At 38.1% G+C, this 23194-nt stretch overlaps 1 long non-coding RNA gene across 5 annotated transcripts in view; it reads right to left on the bottom strand.

Moving 5' to 3' along the window:
* The window catches only part of LOC116237899 (uncharacterized), a 64475-nt gene extending 49264 nt beyond the window's left edge, over positions 1-15211 (bottom strand). For 3 of the 5 annotated variants that reach the window (XR_016467226.1, XR_016467225.1, XR_016467227.1), the window contains exons 1-3: positions 15138-15211; positions 9061-9221; positions 4892-5008 (exon numbers count right to left, since the gene is read on the bottom strand). This is a non-coding gene — a long non-coding RNA (uncharacterized LOC116237899). Of the gene's footprint in view, positions 1-4891; positions 5009-9060; positions 9222-11371; positions 11506-15137 lie in introns of all 5 variants that reach the window. The other 2 variants (XR_016467228.1, XR_016467229.1) reach the window with 2 other exon arrangements.
* Between the last annotated feature and the right edge of the window lie 7983 nt (positions 15212-23194).

Raw genomic sequence — 23194 nt, 5'->3', positions numbered from 1 at the left:
TCATGGTTTTATGATCTAGCACCTATGTTTTCAGATTTGTCGTTAACTTCTTAGCATTTGTAATGAATTTCGCCTCTATATCTGAAATGAGTATTCCACCCATATTAAAAAATTGGATTATTTTCTGGGAAGATTAAAAGCAAGACTGTGCAATGTACAGAACAGTACTCCTCCTTTTTTTTTTTTTTTTTTTTTTTTTTAATGTGGAACTACTCTTATCTTTATTACTAAGGTCAAACACTTTGCTGTATAGAAAAATATTTCGTGACATTTCTTTGTAGACAAAATCAGAATATTACAGGCTTATCACACAACCCAAAGCTCCCTCTTTTAAGCAGGAGAAGCAGGGCTAGCACATTATTTTCTACATGCTACGTAAAGCCCTCTCTTAGTAGGAAAATTAGGAGTTACTAAAATTGCTGTATAATTGATGTCAGAATAATACTTTAGAGTCATTTACATAACTCATGTAATATGGTTCTGTCTTGTAAATTGAGTGTCACTGACATGCATAGCTCTGAAGCCATAGCCATGAAAGCCATTGGTTATGACCATGAATCTTGGCTCCCCTGACACCAACGATGCTGTTACTTTGCTCAAATTGCCTTTTAATTGGTGGTAATGTTCAACTATGCATAATGCTCAAATTCCAGCACAAAAGAATATTATCATATATTTGCCACCATTGGAAGTTTTCATTAAGGATTGTGTAATATGTCTATTCTTGTTTTCAGCCTCATAATATTTTAATAGGTGCCCGTGCTGCATTCTGGCAACTCTGCTGCTGAAAAATGTGCAGTATACCAGGCACAAGATGACAACGTGCATGGCCATCTGGAATGTGAGTGAAGGCCTCAAGTTGTGCCAGGGGAGATTCAGGTTAGGTATGAGGAAAAATTTCTTCTCGGAAGGAGTAGTGAGGCAGTGACACAGGCTGCCCAGGGGGGTGGTGAAGTCAGCATCCCTACGGATGTTCAAGAACCATGAAGATGTGGCACTGTGGGACATGGTTTAGTGGGCATGGTGGGTGTGGGCTGACACTTGGACTTGATCTTAGTGGTCTCTTCCAACCTAAATGATTCTATGGCACACAAAAGAGAACTAGCAGAAAGACATCAATACTATGAGCAAAGACTATGGCTGGTAATTCATATTAGATGGTTCCTGCTGTCTTTATCAGCAACTTCAGACAAGTAGGTGACAGCAGAACCAGTGAGTTAAGGGTATACATTTCCTGAATTAGAATAAAGGAAGCCACACGTGGGGACTTTTGGGCCATACTCAGGAAGCTGAAGGCTTGGAGCAATTGCCCTAGCCTAGAATGAACCACACGCCTTCTTTCCCAGGATACAGAGATCTCTGTCTTCTAGTACACCTCTGAATAAAAGACATGGGCTAGTCTTTGCCTTCTCAGTAAATCAGGAACAAGAATGCTTGAAGGACTACACACACCAGCACTGAGCACTTGAGAAGATCCAGGCCAAAAGTGCCTCCCATATGTACAAGGCTGCTCTCCAACATGACAGCTCTAGGGCTTACTACTTCAGATCCCCCCCAAAATACAAAAAAGAAATAAAAAGATTTCAACAGTTACTTCTGCCTCCCAGACTACTCCAGATTACACTATTAATACACTCCAATAACACATTGTTTTCTGTTCTGATGTTTGCCTTTATTCTTCTTAAGGAGATCTGTAGTCTATAGAATATTTATTTGTCATCATAAGAAAAGGTTTACTGAAATAAATATCAATTCCTGAGTCTCTGTACAGTTTGTCTGCTTAACACAGCTAATACAGAAATTTGGAACTTAATTTGCATTCGTCAAAATGCAAATGTATATGATTATGTTTGGCTGTATTATGTTGTTAATCTGCACTGAAGATGGCTGCATGCATATTATAACAAACTTTAATTCATTATGTACATGCATAAACTATATTAAGTCAATACATTGCCTAATTGTGTAGGCAGGAACTAATCTTCCCTGTTATTACACATGTTGCAATGGTTCTCTGACAGAAATAGCTTTTACTTTGAATCTTTCTGTAGTATGAGAGATTAACAAAGAACTACAATCCCATTAAAGACACCAATGCACTGGGATTAATTTTCTAAAGAAATATTTTGCCTTTAATTAGAAAAACATTATATTGACATTTAAATACATTATTCCATCTGAATATCAGAACACTGCTCTAGTTATTCATTTTCTCTGGCATCAGTCAAATCTGTACTCTTAGTAAATATCAATTCATTTTCAACAAAACACCAACTGTAGCAATTAGTGTCCAAAAGATAACGATATTCTATGCCTCAGGAGAAGCTGAGGCATATTATATTAATTTGTTTGTCTATCTCTACATAGGAACACTTGCCTTTAATTAAGTAGATAAGACAAGTTTTAATGAACTCTTCCTAAAATACAAAAGTTGTGATTTGGTTTTAATGAGAAGAATTGATGCTCAGTGCATCTTCAACAGTTATCTAATTCAAATGCTGCTGTAACTTTTCATTTTAGGTGACCATCATTATGTGATCTGCTTCTTTACCTGAAACTTGAGAGGAATTTAATCCCTGTATGGAAAGGGATCTAAGCTCCATATGTCAACTACGTCTCAAGCCTGAGATAATGAGCATACATAAATAAAGTGTTGGCATTCAGAGTTAGGTGGAATACAACCCTCAGAAAAGTCCATCAACCCTTGGATTAGCCCAGTTGTCTAAGGCACATTCTGATATTCTGGGATTTACCACTGTCTTCAGACAGACCAGCAAACTAAGTAAAGCATCATACGGGGAGATAACATTTTATCAAACTAGTGATGGAGAAAAAGACCGTTTCCCTGAAAGGGTCTGAGCAAAAATACAGCTTGTTTGTGCTGTAGTATCAGGAGAGAACGAAGCTTTACTTTTGAGACAAACAGAAGTTTATATCTCTTGGCAGGTCTGATCGCTTTGAAAGTGGAAACAGCAGCAGTGCCTCAGAGATGCCAGTTCTTTCCCACACCTCATAAATAACGCAGTATATTACACAGTCTACAAGTGGCTCACCTTTTCAGGATGATTTTACCAGCAGGACTGCTGTTAAATCTGCTTGGTGTGCTGCTCTGAACCTTTCAGGACTTCAAGGTGCTTTCTGCCTTGCTAAATCCAGTGCTCCTACACAGATTACCATAGAGCTCTATGCTGACATTTTTTAAACACAAAGCCTGGTAGATATTGACCTTTTTAAACATTAAATTCCTGAGCAAAGAAAGCAACCAGATGTGGCATACAGTTCATTCACTTAAAAAAAAAAAAAAAAAGGGAGGTAGAAATAACAGTGTGCCAGAAAGGCTGTGAGTGCCCCATTCTTGGAGGTGGCCAAGACCAGATTGGATGGGATCTGGGGCAGTCTGATCAGGTGGGAGTTAACCCTGCCCACAGCAGGGCACCAGAGCTTGATGACCTTTAAGGTACCTTCCAACCCAAGCCAGTCCATGAATAAGAAAATAGCCAATATTTTATTTGTGCTTAGATGTTTGTTTTCACAGCTAGTTTACACTAGCTAAAATACATTTCAACTTAATAAAAAGAAAATCCATGAAAAATGTTTATGTTAAAAAAAATACCTTCCTTTGCATGTTTATTTATAATTTTACATTAAGTTTACTCATTACGTTTAGGAAAAAAAAGAACTTTTTGGAGACAAGCATGATGCAGGTTTCTGCAAAACTGGAACATATACATTTGTGCTTCTTTATTACATTTGGCTTTTTTCAACCTGCTTTAGTGTGGTAAAAGAAAATAGGTATAAGAACATGATAGCACAGTTTGTCTGGTGTATCAGTCAAAATATATAATCTCTAAATAAAGAGCTAAAAATGAAGAAGCTTGCTAATGTAGAATGAATTTCCACTTTTTTTTTTTTTTTTCCAGCAAGTTTGAAGACAGCTTATGAAAAACAATACATCAAAAAAAAAAAAAAAAAAAAAAATCATAGAGTTCTAATTCATGGATAACATTTGCCAGCTGAAATCAGAAGCATTTTTGCTGTATTCAAAATGCAGCAAACTACTGAAACATTTTCTGCTTCTCTGTTTTGATTTGGTTAACTAAATAATTTAGTTCCATCTATTAAACATCAAACTCCTCTTTGAGCACTATAGCAATTGAAAATTTAAATCCTTCAAATTTACTTGGGTGTTCAGTTTTACTAAAACAAGGTACAATAGCTTAGACAAGTCAGTACACAACTTTTATCTTACACTTGCACATTATTGTTCCCTAGTAAAAACTGAGACAGCCCACACAAACTTTGAATTTTATCTGCAGAAATTAAAGAAAATGAAAAGTAATTTATGTTATGATTTGTTTAGAATTCAGCAGAATGTCTGAGTAAGCAAAAATAATGAGGGTATAGAGGAATTTATTTCCTCTATTTAATATATTGGCTGAACTCACATTAAATGTTACCACCATGACCATTATGAGCCTGTTTTTTTAAAAGAATATATTCCTTTCCTGTTTTTTAACTGAATTAGATCATTTTAGCTTTGAAGATTCAAATAGAAATTCAAATTAGCTGTTAATAATTGGATCTGTCTGAGGAGTTAAACAGAGTCCAGGGTGAACCTCAAAACTACACCCATTACCCCATTAGTCCAAAACACTATAGAGGTTTTCACATGGGCTGCTATTTAATAGAAAACTCTGTAGACACATTGTCTCACAACAATTGTCTCACAATTTCTGCATTGTTGGAAGGGACTTGAAGATACATAGCTCTCTTCCCTGCTCCTACCAAGGACAAGGAATGCTGAGCAGGAGGACAACACCTGGACATCTATGTGCATTCGTGCAGTTGAGATTGAAAAGGATCCCCAAAAAATAAGTACTTCTCCTGGTACCATGTACAGTGAGCTAGGTCTGTTGCATGATCAGATCCAGCTGGCAGGCTGTTCACATTTCCAAATTTCTCCCATTTCAACTCCTTTTTGTAAGCTCTGAAGATACTGAAGCAACCACTGCATAAAAAAAAAAAAAAAAAAAAAAAAAAAAGTGGATGCATAGTTGAACAAGTAGGAAAATTAGAATAGGTCATTTTCTCAGTGTTCAGTGATCCCCAGCGGAGTTTCACACTATCCTTCATTGAGACTTCTGGTTACAGTCCCATAGAAATACACTGAATGGCAAGGTGGCAAAATGGAACAAAATTAGCTATTCTAACTTCAAAAATAAAGCAATGGGTTTTATGTTGACCTTAAGCAAGAAGACAATTGTGGAGCTGTGAACACCCTGGGGATGTTTTAGAATAATGGAGATGTGACACTGAGCAACATGGCCAGTGGGAAGGATGAGGTGGGTTGAGGACCTTAGAGGACTTTTTCAACCTTAATGATTCTATGATTTTGATAGGCCTTTTTGATTCCAGTGGTGCCAAACTTTACACAGGGTAATTCAAAGCACCCAAATGGCATGCCTAACCTTCAACTGTAACAAGTTTCTTCCTTGTTCAGGCAGAAGCAAACTCTATGCTGAATCCCCATCGCTTAGTTGCTCAGCTCACAAAGCATCATTTTAACAAAGCTCAGCCACACTTCAGAACACTTCAGTACCTCTGTGGCATGAAGGTCTGCATCTTAAACAAGTTTATACTATAAGCTGTGCACATACCTGAGCTACGAGACAAAATTCTAAGAGTACTTTTTTTCAACAAATATGATCCATCAGCCATTTCTGTACTTACTCTTCCAATCCCTCTTCCAAACCACGTAACATTGAGGTGCCCTGTGGAGCCCATAAGAGACAGAGACACCATCTGCTCTATTTCTGCCATTCTTCTAACATTTGAGAAGCTTTTGGAAATTTTACTGCAAATTAGATACATAAGGATAGCTTCCCTCACTGGAGAAATATCTGTGAATAAGGGTTTCTATTGGGCCAAGGAGCAAAAGCCTTTTAGCAAGGCACAACACAACCATTTAGGATTAAAAATGAGGAATATATTTTCAAACAGAAGTCAGTGAGGAATTTCTAAGCAGACAGAATGTAATTATCCGATTGAAATTAAGCCATGACACTGCAGCTTTCACCTCTACTTTTGAAAAAAAAATGCACCATGGGATCTGTTAAATGACTACAAGTGGTCAGGACCTCAGTTTTATATCTCATTCAGAAGCATGGTGGGAAGGGATGCCAGCTCAGCATTTATAAACCCCATTTGCTTTATACTCAGGTTGGGAAGATTTTTAAGCTTTCACTTTTTATTGCTTTCTTCTTAATAGTCAGAGAGAAAGAAAGTTTCCATAAAAAAGGATTGCAACTAGAAAGTAGATAAGCAATCTCTCTGCAATATAAAAATAGCATTGACAGAAAGAATGCAAAGATTCTGAAATATTTGTGTGCTGATACTACATTAAAAATACTTGAGGAATTGAAAAAGAAATAGGAAATTTTCTTCCACCTTCAGTCTGAGTATTATGAGATGTCTGCTCACATTTTATGTAAACATGTCCAGAATATAAATAGAAAGGATTTTCACCAGAGAAAAATAAAACTTGATTAAGCCATAAGGAGGAGTTGCAGGAAGGGATGCAGAAGCAACTGTGGATAAAAGCAGCTTTGTCACAGGATTCATTAGGCAATCCCTATATTAACTATTACAATGAAAGCATTACAGTATGGTTATCACAAGTTCAGCTCTAAAGATCTGGTACACCCAACAGTAACACCTAGAAAAACTCTAGGAAGTATCCTCAGAATTCCATTCTGTTGAACCCTTTTACAAAAAAATGTTTGTGACCAATATGCACAATATATATGTACAGACAAGAATCTAGCAGGAAAGGTATTATTCTTGTCTACTCTATTTTAAGGATCCTATAAAAACCCTTAAGTAAGCATTTTCTTGTTTGATCAGCAGTCAAAAAGCAGATCAAAGCTCTCTTCAATCTTCATCGCTTTGAGGAAATTTGGTATGGTAAGTTTGTTGGTGAAAGTATGAATTTGGATTTCCTCCTTTTTTTAATAGTTCAAACAGACTTAGTATGATCATAGCAGCCTTCCAGACTTGCTGACAAGGCAAAATCAGGAAGCGATGCACAGCAATGGGCTCCATTAATCTTCCACGTTACTCCATGCTTTATCCTTTGCTTCTGCTTCACTAATCCTTCTGTTCCCACAGGTGATGACTCAGCTGGGTTTGATTTCTTTTTAAAAATCTGTTCCCCTGTGACCAACCAAGCATCAGACTTTTATTCTGATCTTCATACACTGTACACAGGAAATTTCATCCCATTCTCAGCAGAAATAGCTACATGAACATCATAAATACACTTACATCAGCACTGCAGCTTGAATCAGAAGTGCGTATGGAAGCAAGTCTCTCACATTTACCCTCCTCCTTGGCTGTGAGTTTCTCCACAACTCAGTTTCAAAGCATGCAGATTGGATTTCTTTTGGAAGAAACTGAATTGGAAAGTGCACTCCCTTCATACCTTGCATGTCCCAACACCCATGGCCATCCCTTGAGTAGGACTAGAACAGGGCAAAATGAAAACAATCACAACACAGGTGAGCACTATTTGCTGCAAATCAGCTCCTTTTGATCCTGCCTACTTGCTGATACACACACAGATGACACAAACCTGACATAAGGGGAGCAGTGGAGTGGTCTGTGACTCATCATGGTTGCTCCTCAGCACATTCCAGCCCTTGTGAGAGGGTGCTTTTACTGCACTTTAATGCTTGATATTACAGAATCGTGGAGGTTGGAAAAGACCACTGAGATTATCCAGTCCAACCCTAATCAATCCCCTCATGCCCAACAACCACAACCCCCAGTGCCACATCTCCACATTTCTGGAATCACCTCCCTGGGCAGCCTGTGCCATTGCATCACTGCTCTTCCTGAGACATCTTTCCTAATACACAAGCTGAAAAAACATTTCCTTTCTGAACAACCACCATTCAGCCCTTACATGAACAGTATTTCACTCCTAAATAGTTCAAGACATACCTTAAAGGAACTTCAGATATCATTTCCTCCTGTAACTCTAGTAGAGATCACATTTGTTGACTGATATTGTAACAAAACCACCTATAAATAGTTTAAGTTCTCAAAATGGTATTCATTTTAGTTTCTTTTCAGCCTGTACTCTTCTTCCTACTTCACGGGATGTTCACAAGAAGAAAAATGTTATCAAAATGCAATCACATACTTGCAAAGGAAATAGAGTGGAAACATGAGTGGGACACATGTGTAATGACTATTTGCTATGAAACTACGCTCTTTATGAGAAGCTGTGTGTGTATTCATGCATTCACAAGTGCATGTTTTGGAAAAATTACTCTTTTAAACAAGTTAACATCTCCTCCAGAACACCCTCTAGCATTATTTTTAATAGCTATCTACCTTGGAAAGAAATGTTTTTCAGTGTTTATGCTTATGTTTTTCCTATTCCAGCAAAGGATAAGTTCGAATTGTTTCCAGAGACTGTGAATCCAAAGGAAGGTTGCTCAAAGAAAAAATTAAAACGGATCAATTAGATCTACCTCTTTTATGCAGACAAATAGAATTACCATTATTCTCCCCTTATTCTCACTCTTTCCAAAATGATTTTGGTTATGTTACTAACAAAGACTAGTGCTCATCCCTTTTCACATTACAACTGCACCAATCTATTCTATGTAAACTACATAACTGTGGTCTAGCATCCACAGCAGGTCTGTTGTCAGGGCACCACTGCCCACGCTCTGATTTTTTCAATAGTAGGGTAAAATCATCTCTAATTTTAGTTTACTCTGAGCACCCAGTTTCTAGAGGAATATGAGAATTTGAGGTGTGCAGATTTGAAAACCGGAATCAGTAAATTATACTATTTTAAGAAGACAGACCTAGCTGATGCATTATAAGCATCTACTATGAGAGAAGAAGGAATTTATTTTTTGTTATTTTATATTTTATTATTGAATCAAGAAAGGCAAAGTTCACTGAAACCTTTATTAATATATAAAATGAAGCAAATTTTAAAAGCAAAGTATTACTCTCTATATCAATAGTAGAAAAGCCACCCACCCAATATATTAGTTCCAGAAGAATTGAAGCTGCCTGGCGTATCAATATCATCTCCTCAAGCATGCTCCATTCTTGTCCAGCTCTCCTCTACATCCACCAGTGTTGCTCATTTTGGCAGCTGCCCAGCTTTGCCTTAGCCAACCAGTTAAGAACTTGGAAGCCTTTCAGAAAGGAAGATACTTGGATCACACACCTGATGTATGCTGCATATATTTCATAGTCAAACACTTCCATATTTCGAGATGCTGACACTCTCTTAATAACAACACCTGGACTGTTTAATTCTTCTAAAGATAATTATGTCTCAGGACAAAGAGCATTGCCTTACATTTGCCTCATAAAATGTCACTTTACATTGCTGCCTGGCTACTCTCTCCACAATGTTCAGGCATAGTGCTATTTCTTCCCTTTAAATGTACTAATTACTTCCCGCTGTAATTACAGTACACTAGCTTAAAGGTTTCATCATTACTTCTGATAGATTAACGTGCTGTTTTAAGAGCACTTCAGAGCCCTTTTACTTCAAATCTCCATCATTAATCAGGCCAAAGTTTCCATTTAAAATGGAAATTTAATATTTAATTTAATATTTATATTCCTGGTAACAGCATATGTACTTATGGGCACCTATGTTCATAAACAATACAGAAAATATGGGTAAACCTGTGCACACTGAGTGCATAATCCATCTTTCTTCTATATGGGAACTGCTAGATGCTTGATGAACCTTTAGTTGACAGCAGAGTGGTTCAGTATACAAGTGGAGAAAGAGTTTATGCACAAGAAGGTAAAAAAAAATGGTTGCATCAACTGTCAATTTACTTCAACAAACATTCCCAACAGCTTCTGAGGACCTATTTACAAAATAGTGAACAAGTCCACAAAATAGTGAAAAGTCCACAAAAGATGCAGCAAATACAACTCTAAAAAACTGAAATCTAGCATTGCACATATTTTTTAACAAGGGAAAAAAGCCAAGAACCCAGACACAGAAAATATAGCGATAAAGCCTCACAAATTAACAATCAATTTCATTATATATGGAAGTAGAGCCTTGTCTAGAAAAGACATTTCAGCTGAATTCTTTGTCCTTTCAGGGCAGGTTGGTATGGATATCAAAGCACTTTCTGAACACTGTCACTACTCCAGTACAGAAACATTGGTGTTGAACTGAAATAGCTCTGTGATGTGACCCACCAGAACAGCTTTCTGTTAAAAATAATATCTGGATGGTGTTAAGGTGTGCTCTGGGAACTTTAAATAGAACTGGCAGTCATATAGGTCAACCATCAAGTGGCGATTGATTTCCTTCTAACCCACTCATGTGGAACTGGAAATTAAAAAGTAAACATAAGAAAAAAAGTAACTTTCATGTTACCTTTCTGCAAATAACTGAAATATCATTTGTTTTTTCATCCCTATTCATCCCTATTTACGCAGAGATCCTTCGCATTCAAATGCAATGTTGATGTATGTTTCGTATACAGATGGACTTGGCTAGATTAAGACTATAATAGCTGTAGGAGATGGAGTTACAGCAACATGAGGTCATCTGAGTGTTGGTACATGTACCCTCTGGGGAATCTCTTACTGCTACAGTTTTTTTTCTGTGGATGAATATATTTCACTTGCCTTGCTTTTCCTTGCTGCCCTCTCATCCATAAGCTCTTTCTTTTTGGCTTTGCTTGTGGCTCATTGCCTTGACTTTGAGACAGTCAAGGAACCTTGGAGAGATGATGAGATCTAAGCAGTCAGAAGAGCCAAGTCTAAAGAAATGAAATCCCTTCCTAGAGCTGATAAATGAGTTCAGCAGTCACTAAATATATCAGAAAACATATCTGGCCCAAGAAGGTCTGGGAGCTGAAACCAGATGGCTGCTGGAAGACAACTGAAGAAACCTCCTTCCTCTGTGCTCCCTGTATTCTTTGGGAATCCCTCAGCCTTTGGAGTAAGAGGCACCTCTGGTGTTACAAAGAATTATGCCCAACTCTGCTCTATGTTCTCAGCCTTTCACATAGAACCATGCACAAGCAACCCAACAACCCAATTAAAATGCAACTGAACAGTCACAATAAAACATTATGCACATCTCTCTGTTCAAAGCCATTTATAACTATACAGCACTCCATATATTTCAAGGCAGTAAGGAAATCAATATTATGTTACAATGGTTACTGCTAATGACAGTTTACAATTAAGATGTTTAATGCACGCTTTCCTTCAAAGTCTTACACTTTAAAAGAAGCCACAAGAGGAGTCATCTGCAGTTTAGAAGGGGCTAATTTAAAAGAGGAATTAAAAGACCACTTACTGATGATGTGAGAGAATAGTAAGTACCATGAGATTTAACAGTGGTATTACTGCTCCAATCCCTGGTGCTCAAAGCAGTAATCCATGAGTTTGAAAATCCAAATGCTTGACTGACACTTTGAAAGCTTGAGTGGACTATAAAGCACAATTGATAAAACACATAATTAGACAATTGCTTTATAAGCAATTTCCTTAATGAATATGAAGATTTGCAAAACTACCAGACATTATTGATTGTTCTTTCCTTAGAATGGAAAAATATAAAGAAAGAAATGGAAGTGCTTCTCATTCTTATCACACATTGCCCTATCAGTGTATACAAATAATTTTTATTTCAGATGAGATAACTTAAAACCATGATAAGTTTTTATCCCATGAAGATGCCTTTCTTATTCCTTTACTGGTTTACACTTGCTTAATAATATATCCTCTATATTTCTCAGCCTTCTTGCTATATAGCCATACCAGAAAGCTATACTTGAGTTGGTGCTAGCATGAAAAATCCTGTCCTGAAACAAAAGGAATAGGGTTTGGAATGGAAAACTATCTCCCTTCCAGGAAGAAAAAGCATTATCTGTTCTGCCAAGCCCAGAGCAGACGCCTTCAAACCAAAGCAATGAAGTTCAGTGGCTGCATTTTTAACTGATACTACTGTCATAATAATTATGCAAATAGGCTCACAAAAGTTAACAGATATGTTTTAATAGCCCATGACAATTACTCCTCATGTATCTGACATCCTCATGTAACTAACAGAGGTGTCAGGAAATTGCCTTCACTATAAAGCGCTTTGCTAAGAAGAATTGCAGCGTACAATCACTTTTCTTTCCCTCATTTTGATAAATCCTATGTGTGTAAATCTACTGGCTATCGAATTGTAGATGCAACAGGTTGAGAAACTCTCCTGTGTTCAGACAGAGGATGGGAGTATATATGGCCAAAATTGTGCATACAGTCCTTCCTAAATAGATATCATTCTCCCCACCAGACAGCATTAGAGATTATAATTCCACTAATTGTGCGCATAGTGAAGGGGCATGGACAGCCCTGGGAGCACAGGTGCAAGCAGTTCACGTGTGACCAGAAGAGGCTGGACCCTTGTCTAGCCCTTCCTAAATTCATTTAAGGGCTGGTAGCCAAGAAGGAAATGTCTCTTCTTGGAGATTACTTCCTTCTGGGAGTTTTCTAGTGAGACCTTATCTTCAGAATGGAGTAAGCTACTCCTTTCCTATTACTGTCTTATGAATAATATCTTTCTGGGGTATCCTATAACAAGTCAGAGGTGACTGCATACAGCTATTCATTCTATAAGCCTACTGACTATGTCCCTCAGTATCACATCTTCACAGTTCTGGGACACCCCCATCTCTCTGGGCAGCCTTTGCCAGTAGCCCACTACTCTTTCAGAGAAGAAATTTCTCCTAATATCCAACCTCAACCTCCCCTGGCACAGCTTGAGGCCATCACCTCTCATCCTATCACTGTCATGTAGGAGAAGATGCTAATCACAACTTAAGGAAACTGTCATGGCTTAGAAAATGTTTCACTCTGATAGACTTCTCTTCCAGAAATACACAGAAAACTTTTGACTCTGTCAGACAACAGAATCAACTGGATTATCTCTGTTCTATTCCTTAAGTAAAACAAAGATTACAAATTCTAAGTCACGAGCATCAACAGGTTATCATCATAAAATGTGTAAAGGAGAAATAGAAGGAAAAGAGTGAAACCAGACAAGTTCCCTTTAATCCTCAAATGCCAATGAATTCACAGTATATATTTCAGATTAAAATAGCATACACACTGTTTTCATTTAGGAATTGCATTACATGCATTGTACAAAGCAAAGACCGACATGTATCTCTAAAAGCTTCTGAGCTGGTGGTAGTGCTTCAAATCTCAGCAGACTGAATAATATCTATTAAACTATTTTTTTTAATAGATACTGTTATATTTTTATTTATTTATATGTGGTGGCTCCTCTTCTCCTAAGAGAAGGAATTAAAGGCCCAAGTTCCTGAATTTAATACAACACTTTTCCAGTGGGAGAGGGAGATCCAATTCATCCAGTTCAGCAAATTGCTTCAGCAATTTCCTTTTTTTTTTTTTTTTTTTTTTTTTTTTTTTTTTTTTTTACATCTGTTGATCATGACCTCACTTTAGGGTCATTACCTTTTTAATTAAGCCCTTTGGTTTTCATGGTTGAGATTTTTAATCAATTACTTCAAATCATGTCTTATCCAGGACTAAAATACAGCCAATAAAAAGGTACTGGTTTATTTATCTTCTTTACCAAGTCATTGGTGCTCTGTCTAGTGAGATTCTTGATGATATTTCATACTCCCTGAATATTTTTAAAAGACTCTGTATTTATAAATAATGGGCACATGCAGAATTATTCTTTTTCCATGATGGGTTCACTACCTTTGCATGTTTTCACACTTACAGCCAATAGATATTTACATAAAGATTACACCCTGGACTCTTATTTTGAGAGTGTACTCAAAAGAAGGAAGAAAGCTTTCTTATTTCTGTTCCCCAAGAAAATCCCATTCTTCCCAATGCAGGGACAACATAGAGCAAAGCTGCCCACTCCATGGTTCACTTCTGGCTCAAAAGGAGTCAGGGGGCTGCTGCAATGCACAGCGCTTCCATGGGCTGTCATGCTTTCACAACCTGAGAACAGCACTCTACTCCTTCTCAGGGAAAGCCTATTGTCACTCCATGTGTTGGCATGGGTGGTCTTACTATCATGCAGGAAATACACTCCTTGCCAGTTAGCTGTCTCTCAGCACAAGCTGGGGCTTGGTGTCACAGCCTGCTTGCACTCTGCAGCTTGTGAAGCTTTTTTTCCTCCTCAAGCAGTTTGCCTTAAACTTATCAATTTATGCAAATAGTCCTAAAGCCTTAAAATAGATACTTCCAGTCATTGTAAGCCAGCATTGTTTGCTGCAATTAGAGATGTTGCATATACAAGATCGGAATTTCAAGGTGAGAAAGAGCAGGTTATGGACCTTAATTCTCTAAGGGGGTTGCAAGTTAAAGAGAAAACAGAAAGCAGTACAAACCTTGTGAGAATTCAGGAAGACCAGGCTGGGAAGGCAACGTTTGTGGTATTAATTGAGGGTGCACTGAAGTGGTTTTAATGCACACCTTATCCTTCCCAGCCAGGCTGCGCAACAAACAAATCACAGGGAAAGGAGTTATTTTCCCTTTTCTCCTCTCTACATTGTTTTTTTTTTTCTTGGAGATGCTGCGTGAGAGGTGAAGGTTGTCCAAGCCTACAGCAATTCTACTAGCAAACTTCCCTGCCCAAACCAACCCCTGGCTTATTCAGCCCAATGAGTGCTTGAACATGTAGCAGCAGTTGAAGAGATATCTGCACCCTCACTTGCAGACATCCCACTTGCATATCTTAGCTAAGAGACATGGAAACAAGAAGCATCCTCAAATGGTGTCAGCCCCTGCAATTCAGCCAGGAAAAAATAAAGTAAGTAATTGTTCCTTATGAATTCCAGGTAAACTGAAGGTAAGGCTTCTGTCTCACTGCAATTTATAGGAGGGAGAAGAGGTTCTTTTAATATCTGTATACCCAGTGTGAGATTAAGAAACAATCAAATGTTGGTCTGACCAATCTTAATTAGGGAGATGGGGAAGGGGAGGATGGACACTATTATGAATTAGGGTAATGGGGAAGGGAAGGACAGCAATAGAAAAGGTAGGAAAGAAACAGCAAGGAGTCTTTATAGGAAGCAAGAGATAGTCACCACCATGGATCCAGCACGGCTCATAGTTCAGTCCTTGATCTTCCATAGTGGTGGGTCATCGGGCAATGTTGTTCTGTTGACATCAACAGAAATGGTGACCATGGTGATGATAGCCCCTTCTCAATGCCTTCAAAGTGGTCGAGTCTGCTGTCTTTAGAGTGACAGCTCAAATCCAAAGTGGTTGAGTCAGCTCTCCTTGGAGTGGCAGCTTCTGGCTCTGGGATCTCAGCAGAAACTCCTTTGTTCCTATCTTCCAGGCCTTGTCAGCAGATAAGAGGGAGCAGGGATGCCAATCTGCATCCTGTTTTTCACAGGACAATGGTATCATTCCCCAGTTTTCCCATACCAAGCTGCAGCTATTTAGTCACAGGCCAGATCTTCCACCAGTAAACACCCTTGAGCACTCTCTTCTGGAGACAAGCAGCTCTGGAGGAAAGGGCTTTCAAATGTTCTCAAAGTGATGAGAATTGTCACACAGTAGCACCCATGACTTGCCTCCTAGACAAGTCAGTCTTATCACAAGAAATACCTCAGGAAGCAAACTTTGAGCCAGAAAGCAAAGAAGGATTCTCACTCTTCTCTTGAAAATGCATTTCCTACCTGAATTATGTACATGTTCTGCACATCTACATTGCCGAATGCTTGGTTGGGAAAAAATAATTCTGGATAAAATTAATTCTGCTGCTTCTGGGGCACAGCATAGCACTGCCACAGTGCTCACAGAGGTGTATTAGCGTGCATTTCAGAAAACCTGGCCAAACTGGCAGCAGTGCATCAGGCTGGAGGAGGCTTTCCAGTGAGTGCTTGTCATGGCACACCTGCAGTCCTTTCCCATGAGCAGCTGTTAATCTCAGCATCAGCAGTAGCTGATCTTGTAGTGTTCAGTAACATGAACCTGATCCAGTGGTGGATTTCAATCAAGGTCTGTAGAAGTTTAAGCGGCATTTGATTATGACCAGAGGGTTTGATTTTTTTGTTTTTCCTTTAACAGCTCCTTATAAAATTCATTGGTTAAACCAGCCTTTATGCCTGGGGACTCATCATTCTCCTCCAGAACTCCTTTTCCTCCACTATCATCTGGGAGTCATTTTCATCCCAAGACCACTGAATTGCCTCTGGCTCGGAAGTAAGACTTAGTATAAAGACAAAATGAGACTTGTGTCTCACTCCTGTAAAAGATCGTTCTTTGGAAGGCAGAGAGAGAACTGGGAATCACAGCTGCTCTGAGCAGTCCTTGGCTTTATTGGGGGACATGCTGTCACCTTCCACTGAAACATCAAAATCACATCTGCTATCTGACAGCACCCTGAAAGATGTCTGCAATGTGAAATAGCTATAAAAGCCATTAAGGTGTCTTTTTTTTTTTTTAAATGAGAAGCAATAAAAATCCATGTGCTGACAAATAAAAATGCACATAAATATCACAGAATTCAAAGCACAATCTTATGCCTATGCAGTCTGGGCAAGGACAGCGTGAAGCCAGCATCCCGATCTTCTCTCACCACAACTCCAAATCCACATTTCCTCCTTCCTATGGGTCCTGAGGCTGTCAGCAGCTGAAGGAACAGTCCAGCCTCCCTTCCTGCAGAACACTTCACCTCCAGCAGTGAAGAAATGATTACTGACAAGACATTCCAAGGGAATTTAACAACCGCGCTTTTTTTTTTTTTGATGCTATTCAGTCCTGTCTTTCATGCTTTTAGACTACAAACACTACAAAAATTAGAGTCACATCTCAAAGATTTTGCTTCCTATGCTTTTACTAAGACTTCTTTCTGGTACCTAAGACATTTATTTTGCTATCCCAAATATTTTGCCAGGGTTTACATTATGGCCTAGCATGCAAATCACATTCATTACTTATGTTTTTCAAGCCTTGTAGTTTATTGCACATCTTCATATTCATGATTGTAAATGCATTAGTGAACAGTAGCTTACATTCTTCCAGTTAATGGGCTTCATAATGCAGAACTATGAAGGTCACACTGACCTACCAAAAACTTCAGTTTAATTTAAAAGCTTTGTTGTCAGTCAGAGGGAAAACATCACAGCAGCATAAGATCCTACAGCTCAAGGTTCAATTAAAACACCATAAAAGCAAGACCCTTAAGGAAGAAAATACATGTACAAAACCAGAAAATAATGAGAAAGTGTATGACTTTTGTTTGGTTTTTTTTTTTTGATGTTTGTTGTTGTTGTTGTTGTTTGGTGTTTTTTTTTTTTGTTTGTTTGTTTTTTAAGTGCTGGTTTTAAACCAGGATTTTGATCCTGGAGAGAGCTGATCTAATGTATTTTTCCTGTCTTTATTTTCTTATGGTGCACAGTGGAAAACTGGAACAAACATGCATAACAGCTTTATGTAAATGTTTTGTGGCTCGTTGTCTGAAGAAATAGCATATATCATGTTCTTCTTAAAAGAAGCATGATGCAAAATGCCATGTACCTTCCCCCCCCACTGTTCAGATTGTGAACAAAAATGATGAAGAAAGTAGAGGTAATATATATCTTCATAAAGTAAATAAAGCTTAAATTCAGGCTCAGAGGGAAAAAGCATTTTGTTCTAATCAGCATCTTCAAGGACAAGGCTACTTTTTCAGCAGTTGAATTAATACAGACCGTTGCACCAAACTGCAGCATAGCTGGGGCAGATGTGTTGTTCTCTTGGTTCTCCTGTTGGTCCTGGCACCAAGCAAAATTATCTTCTGCTTTCTTGGTTTCACAGCGTGCAAGATAACCAAGACAGTTTTAAAGGAAAAAAAATGCATTTTGAGTAGTTTGCTTGAGGTGTGTATTTAACTGGTGGATGAGGGGAGGACATGTTTGCATGGTGTGCCCAACAGTCCATTCAGGAAAATGGCACTGATAAAATGGTACCACCATTCTGCAGCTTGGAAAGTCACGTATCTGCTTTTGTGCAAGATGTCAGAATTCAAATCAAAAAATTAATAATGCAATATTAATAACCCCCTTTCCCTTCTTCTAAGAGATGAGCAGATCAAATCAGAGAGGCCCTGATCTCACAGCCCACTCAAGTCTCTGACACTGCCTTCACAGCTTTCTGAAAGATAACCCTGAAGCCTTCTGACATCCTCTACATGTAAACCACTGTTATCCAAACAGAGAGCATTTCCTTGTTATCCTGCTGCATACAGGACTTCTTGCATCTCAGCATTAACAATTGAGACAAGTGAAGCCTTGGCAAGGAGACCAAGACTCACACCAGCACACGGATAGGCAAATTACCACTGCTCAGTCATGCCCCAATGTCACTTTCCCCTCCCTGATAATGGTTTGAGTGTTTCACTCCTTCAGTTCAGAAACAAAATTATTAAATACAAGTTTTAGATATCTAAAAAAACCACAAGTCTTACTCCAAGCAATGCTTCAACCCATAAGAGAATCATAAAATCATTAAGGCTGCAAAAAGACTTCTGCAATCACCGAGTCCAACTGTCAGCACATCATCACCATGAAACCATGAGCATTTCCTTGTCCTACAGAGCTCATATGTTAAAGAATTTATAAGCCACAACAGTGAGAAATACCAAATTTTGAAGTAAATCAGAATAAATATGTCCTAATTTCTGTGACCCCAGGAGTTTCTGTTTCAAAAGTTTAAAAAAAAGACAATAGACAGTAAGTGAATATAAACAAACAAGTGGGGGAACAAGGACAGGAGAATAAAATATTTTAACCAGAAGTGCTCACTGTTGTCACAAAAATCTCTTCAGAGTGACAGCCTTTGTAAAATAAGTGTATTTGTACCTTGACAGTTTCAATATAATTCTACATAAAAGAGAATGGGAAAGCTTTATTTTTCTCCTTCCTGCTGTCTAAAGGCTGTTTGTAACTAGTCACCAAGTATAACCCTAAGAGAAGCCATTAGACCCCATGAGGACTCACATAGGTATAGAGAAGTCATGAAACTGCATAATTTACCTCCAATCAAAGCTTTCTGGCCGGATTCCTGGAAATAGATTTAGCACCACAAAAGGATTTTAGCACATCTTGAAAACATGTAATTTATTTTGGTTTCCTTAGATAAGGATATAATTCTAGAGCAGTTCACTAAATGGAGAAACAAGCTAAGCATAACACTAATAACTCATGTTCAGATTTGCAGAATCCAGAGTGGCACAACATAAAAATGCAAATTGGAAAAAGTAAAAATCCACAGTGTTTTCCCTAATGGAACTCAGTGCTCACATATGTAGACAGATACACCCCAGGAAATCTACCATCTTGACTTCATCACACCTGACGCATTAGCACCTGACTACTCTCCAATTCAAACAAGATTCCAGAGGAGACAAAGTCTTCCCAAAACAATGAAGAACTCATCCATTGAAGTACAGCTATGATCTCCAAGGATGCCAAGCCCTCCAAACATCATTCTGATGTATAACATCCCCAAAATACCATCAAGGAGCTCTAAGTGCTTTGATGGATTCACAGTAATTTTGGACATTTCATTTTTATTTTTTACTTCCTGAAGTGAGTGGTAATTTTCCATGCATAAGTTTCTAAGCTGATCAAAATCTTTTGCATGAAAAATTGAAAAGAATATATAACTTTAAATGAGAGACATACCATTTATTATTGATGACATCTGGAAGACTGACAGAATCACAGAAGCACCAAGGTTGGAAATGGCCTCTCCAAGGTCATCCAGTTCAACTGTCCACCTCCCAGTATTTTCCCCCTAAACCATGTCCCTTAGTACCACATCTAATATTTTCTTGAACTAAACATCTTGTACATTTATCCACTAATAACAATTACTCCTCACAATACATAACAGAAATGTTTGCAATGATTTTAATCTCTTTCAAAGAACAGGAAGCCAAGCACATCAGTAGGAACCATTGATTTCAGCAATTAATACATGGATTTGCACCTCTAGTGTTGCACATCTTAGCTAGTTAATACCAGAATTCTTTTTTACACAAAATTCAAAATGTTTTACAAAGCTATTGACAAAGTCCCCACAATTTCAAGGATCAAATCCAGACAGCAGAGTCAAATTTTCAGAAGAATAGATACAATGCCTCCAATTTTAAAAATACACTAACAAAATTTATCTCCCCATTTTTTTTCCCCTTACCTTGCTGGAATTTAAATCCAGTCAGAATTAAGTGTCGGGATACTACTTTAAATTTGGAATATATATATTATACACAAGCTTTGTCAGCCACTCCTTCTCTTAAGGATGGTGTTCCTTTCATCCCTGTAGGAGGGAGGAAGATAAATGTTTGTTCAATTTTACAGTGATTGAAAGTGGACTGAAAATCTGGATGAGCTCAGCTAGCTGTTCTTATTAGACAAGGCTTTCTGTGGATTCCTAAGCTAAATGATTGAGAAAAAAAGCAAATGAGCCTATACCTTCAACAGTTGCAAGATCCCATTGAAATCCTAGTACTCTTACTACAGAAAAACACAAAATGGCTAAGTATATATTTCTATCTCCCATCAAGACCTCAATATCACTCAATTTACTTCAATTTTCCCTGTTATCACAAAAAACTCTAGCTAATGATATCCTTGAATTTTCTTCACACCCAAAGGTTATTTCATCTTGGAAGTTCAGCTTTGAGGAATAATATTCTACATGACAGCGTAGCAGATGGGGCATCACTTGCAGATCTGTTATCATTTCAGGCAAGTCTCTACTGCCTTCATTATGACAGAGAATCAAATGAAAATCAAATCTGAAACCTGCCATAAAAATTTTTGAAGACCTATTCACATGGTATTCTCTTCCAAAAGATAGAAAGCAAGGTAAAAACTATTCAGTGAACTTGCACCATACATTAGTTAAAAAAAAAAAAAAAGCATATGCCTGGGGCAATACCCATAAATACTTGCTTAGTCCAGCAAATGAAGAACAGCAACTTAGCAGGTGACAGATGCTGCAGTGGGCTATTGCAGTTTGTAATTCTGCCAAACAGTCTAACTCAGCTTCATTAAACTACATGCATGTGCAATTACAGATTTTAACCTGGTAAGGCTAAATTCAGAATCCCAGTTTTAAAAAAATCAGGTTTACATATGCCAAGAAATCTTGAAACTATGTATAACTGGAAGAAATTAACAAATCAACCAACACTTCGCACTTTTTATCAAGTTGTGAGAATTGGTCACAATTTTGCATAAAGTAATATTTTGAATTCTTAAAAATAGACAACAAAACCTCTGAACAGCACCTCTGCAAAGGGCCATCATGAATTGATTTGTCCAAAGTGAAATGGTTTCATCATTCCTTCATGTTACGTTTATGCTCTTGGATTTCCCATACCAAGGCACATACACCTGGAATTCCCCAAATATTGTTTCAAATCCCCTTTTCCCTGACAGAGTATCAAGTTAGGGAGAGAAAATACTTTTTATTAGGTGTTATTAGTGCCAGAATCTATTTTGGTTTGCTCCTGGCAGGCAGCTGGTCACGCCACAATTAGATGATATAGATGTAGGCAGCTCGATGCTCATTATGACCACTTGAGCACTGGTTGCTCCAGAGTATATACACCAGGACCTCCTATGTGATCAGAAGCTCTCATATTTGTACCCCTTTCATTTTTGCCAACAACATCTTTTTTCAGACTCTTGGGCAGCAAATATTTTCATTATGTTCAAAACTGAAAACAAACAAGCCAAAAACCTCACTCTCTCATCTAATAAAGAGGAAGCTGAGCAAACACATAAAGATAGAGTCTTCGAGGCTTCATTAATCGGATTTTTTCTTCCCCCACTCTTAAACTTGCAGCCATAGAGCTCCCCAGAAACATTCGTTTTCACTTCAACTGTGTTACTTGATAATGTCACAAACCATTACTATAAGTCTGGAGTTGATGAAGATTTCTAGTGTCTTCCTTGTCATGCAGATAAGCTGGATATTTCAAAATCCATTTTAACCTCAAAGTGAAACACTGTCAAATTTGGAAACACTTTAGATACACAGCAACCAGAATAATCCATTTCAATAACCAAGCAGCTTTAAGTCTGCTGGTAGCTGCATGTCTTACGTAACATCTTGCTACTTGAAAAAGAGCACTTCTACCTCCAATAGCAGTATTAGATATACCTGAAACTATTAAAACTAACTCTTACTTAATGAAATTTTCTTTCACAAAAAATTGAGACTTCATGAAGTTCCATCCCAAAGATGCTGCCCAGTTCAGTCACATCACATCCCCCTTCTCCCCAGCTGAAAGCAAAAGCCTAATGTGGCAAAAGCCACAGCTCTGCCTGCCTCAAGGTAGTTTCCAGGCACCTCAAGTTCCCCAAAGCTTTATAACACAAGAACACAAAGGAACCGAGCACTGAGCCACAAAGCACGTTGAAAATCCCGTGCACAAAAGCAGCCTAGAAATTAACTACCATCAAATCAGTGGCTTTTGTCACAAAGAAATTCCTCTAGAGCCACAGGAAAAAATATGTGTGTTTGATCTGCTTCTATAGGGCTCCACAGCTTTTATGCTGTTTTCTTTATAGCTCACCACAATTTTGTTCGTGTAACCCCTTCTGAGGAACAGAACGTGCACACCTTCCTCAGACTTTGGTTTGCCTGCCAGTGAGTTCACAAATGAATTTTACCAAGGGAAGGAGAGGCAGTCTGTAAAACATCTACTATTTTCATGCCTGCTGATTCTGGAAATCTATAAAAATGTCTTCATACCACAGAGCAGAAACTCAATTCTTCTTTGTTTACAATTGCAGTTATCCTTGCTGAGCCCGTAGAAGTTCTGCCATTGACATCAGCTGGGAGGGAATCTAAGGCTGCTTGGGACTCTATGTGCAGGAAGGTGAGGCTCGGTCAGAACCTGCTCACAGTGCCAGCATGGAAAGCTTTTCACTTCTGAAACACTGTCAGCTCCTCTACCTCAACTCCATTTGATATAAAAGCAAGGAAATCAATTCTTAGGCATGCATTTCTATTTTTGTAAGAGAACTGAGGTTTATTCCTAAAACTACTGGAAATATGTGCCCATTATATATACAGCATATGGATTTCTGGTGATACTTAGTAAAGATCTAATGGTTAAAACAGAGGCCACTTC

This window comes from Phasianus colchicus, chromosome 5, assembly GCF_987193195.1.
Source record: "Phasianus colchicus chromosome 5, bPhaCol1.hap1.1, whole genome shotgun sequence".
NCBI classification, from domain to species: domain Eukaryota; kingdom Metazoa; phylum Chordata; class Aves; order Galliformes; family Phasianidae; genus Phasianus; species Phasianus colchicus.
This window is presented reverse-complemented; position numbering and strand designations above follow the sequence as displayed.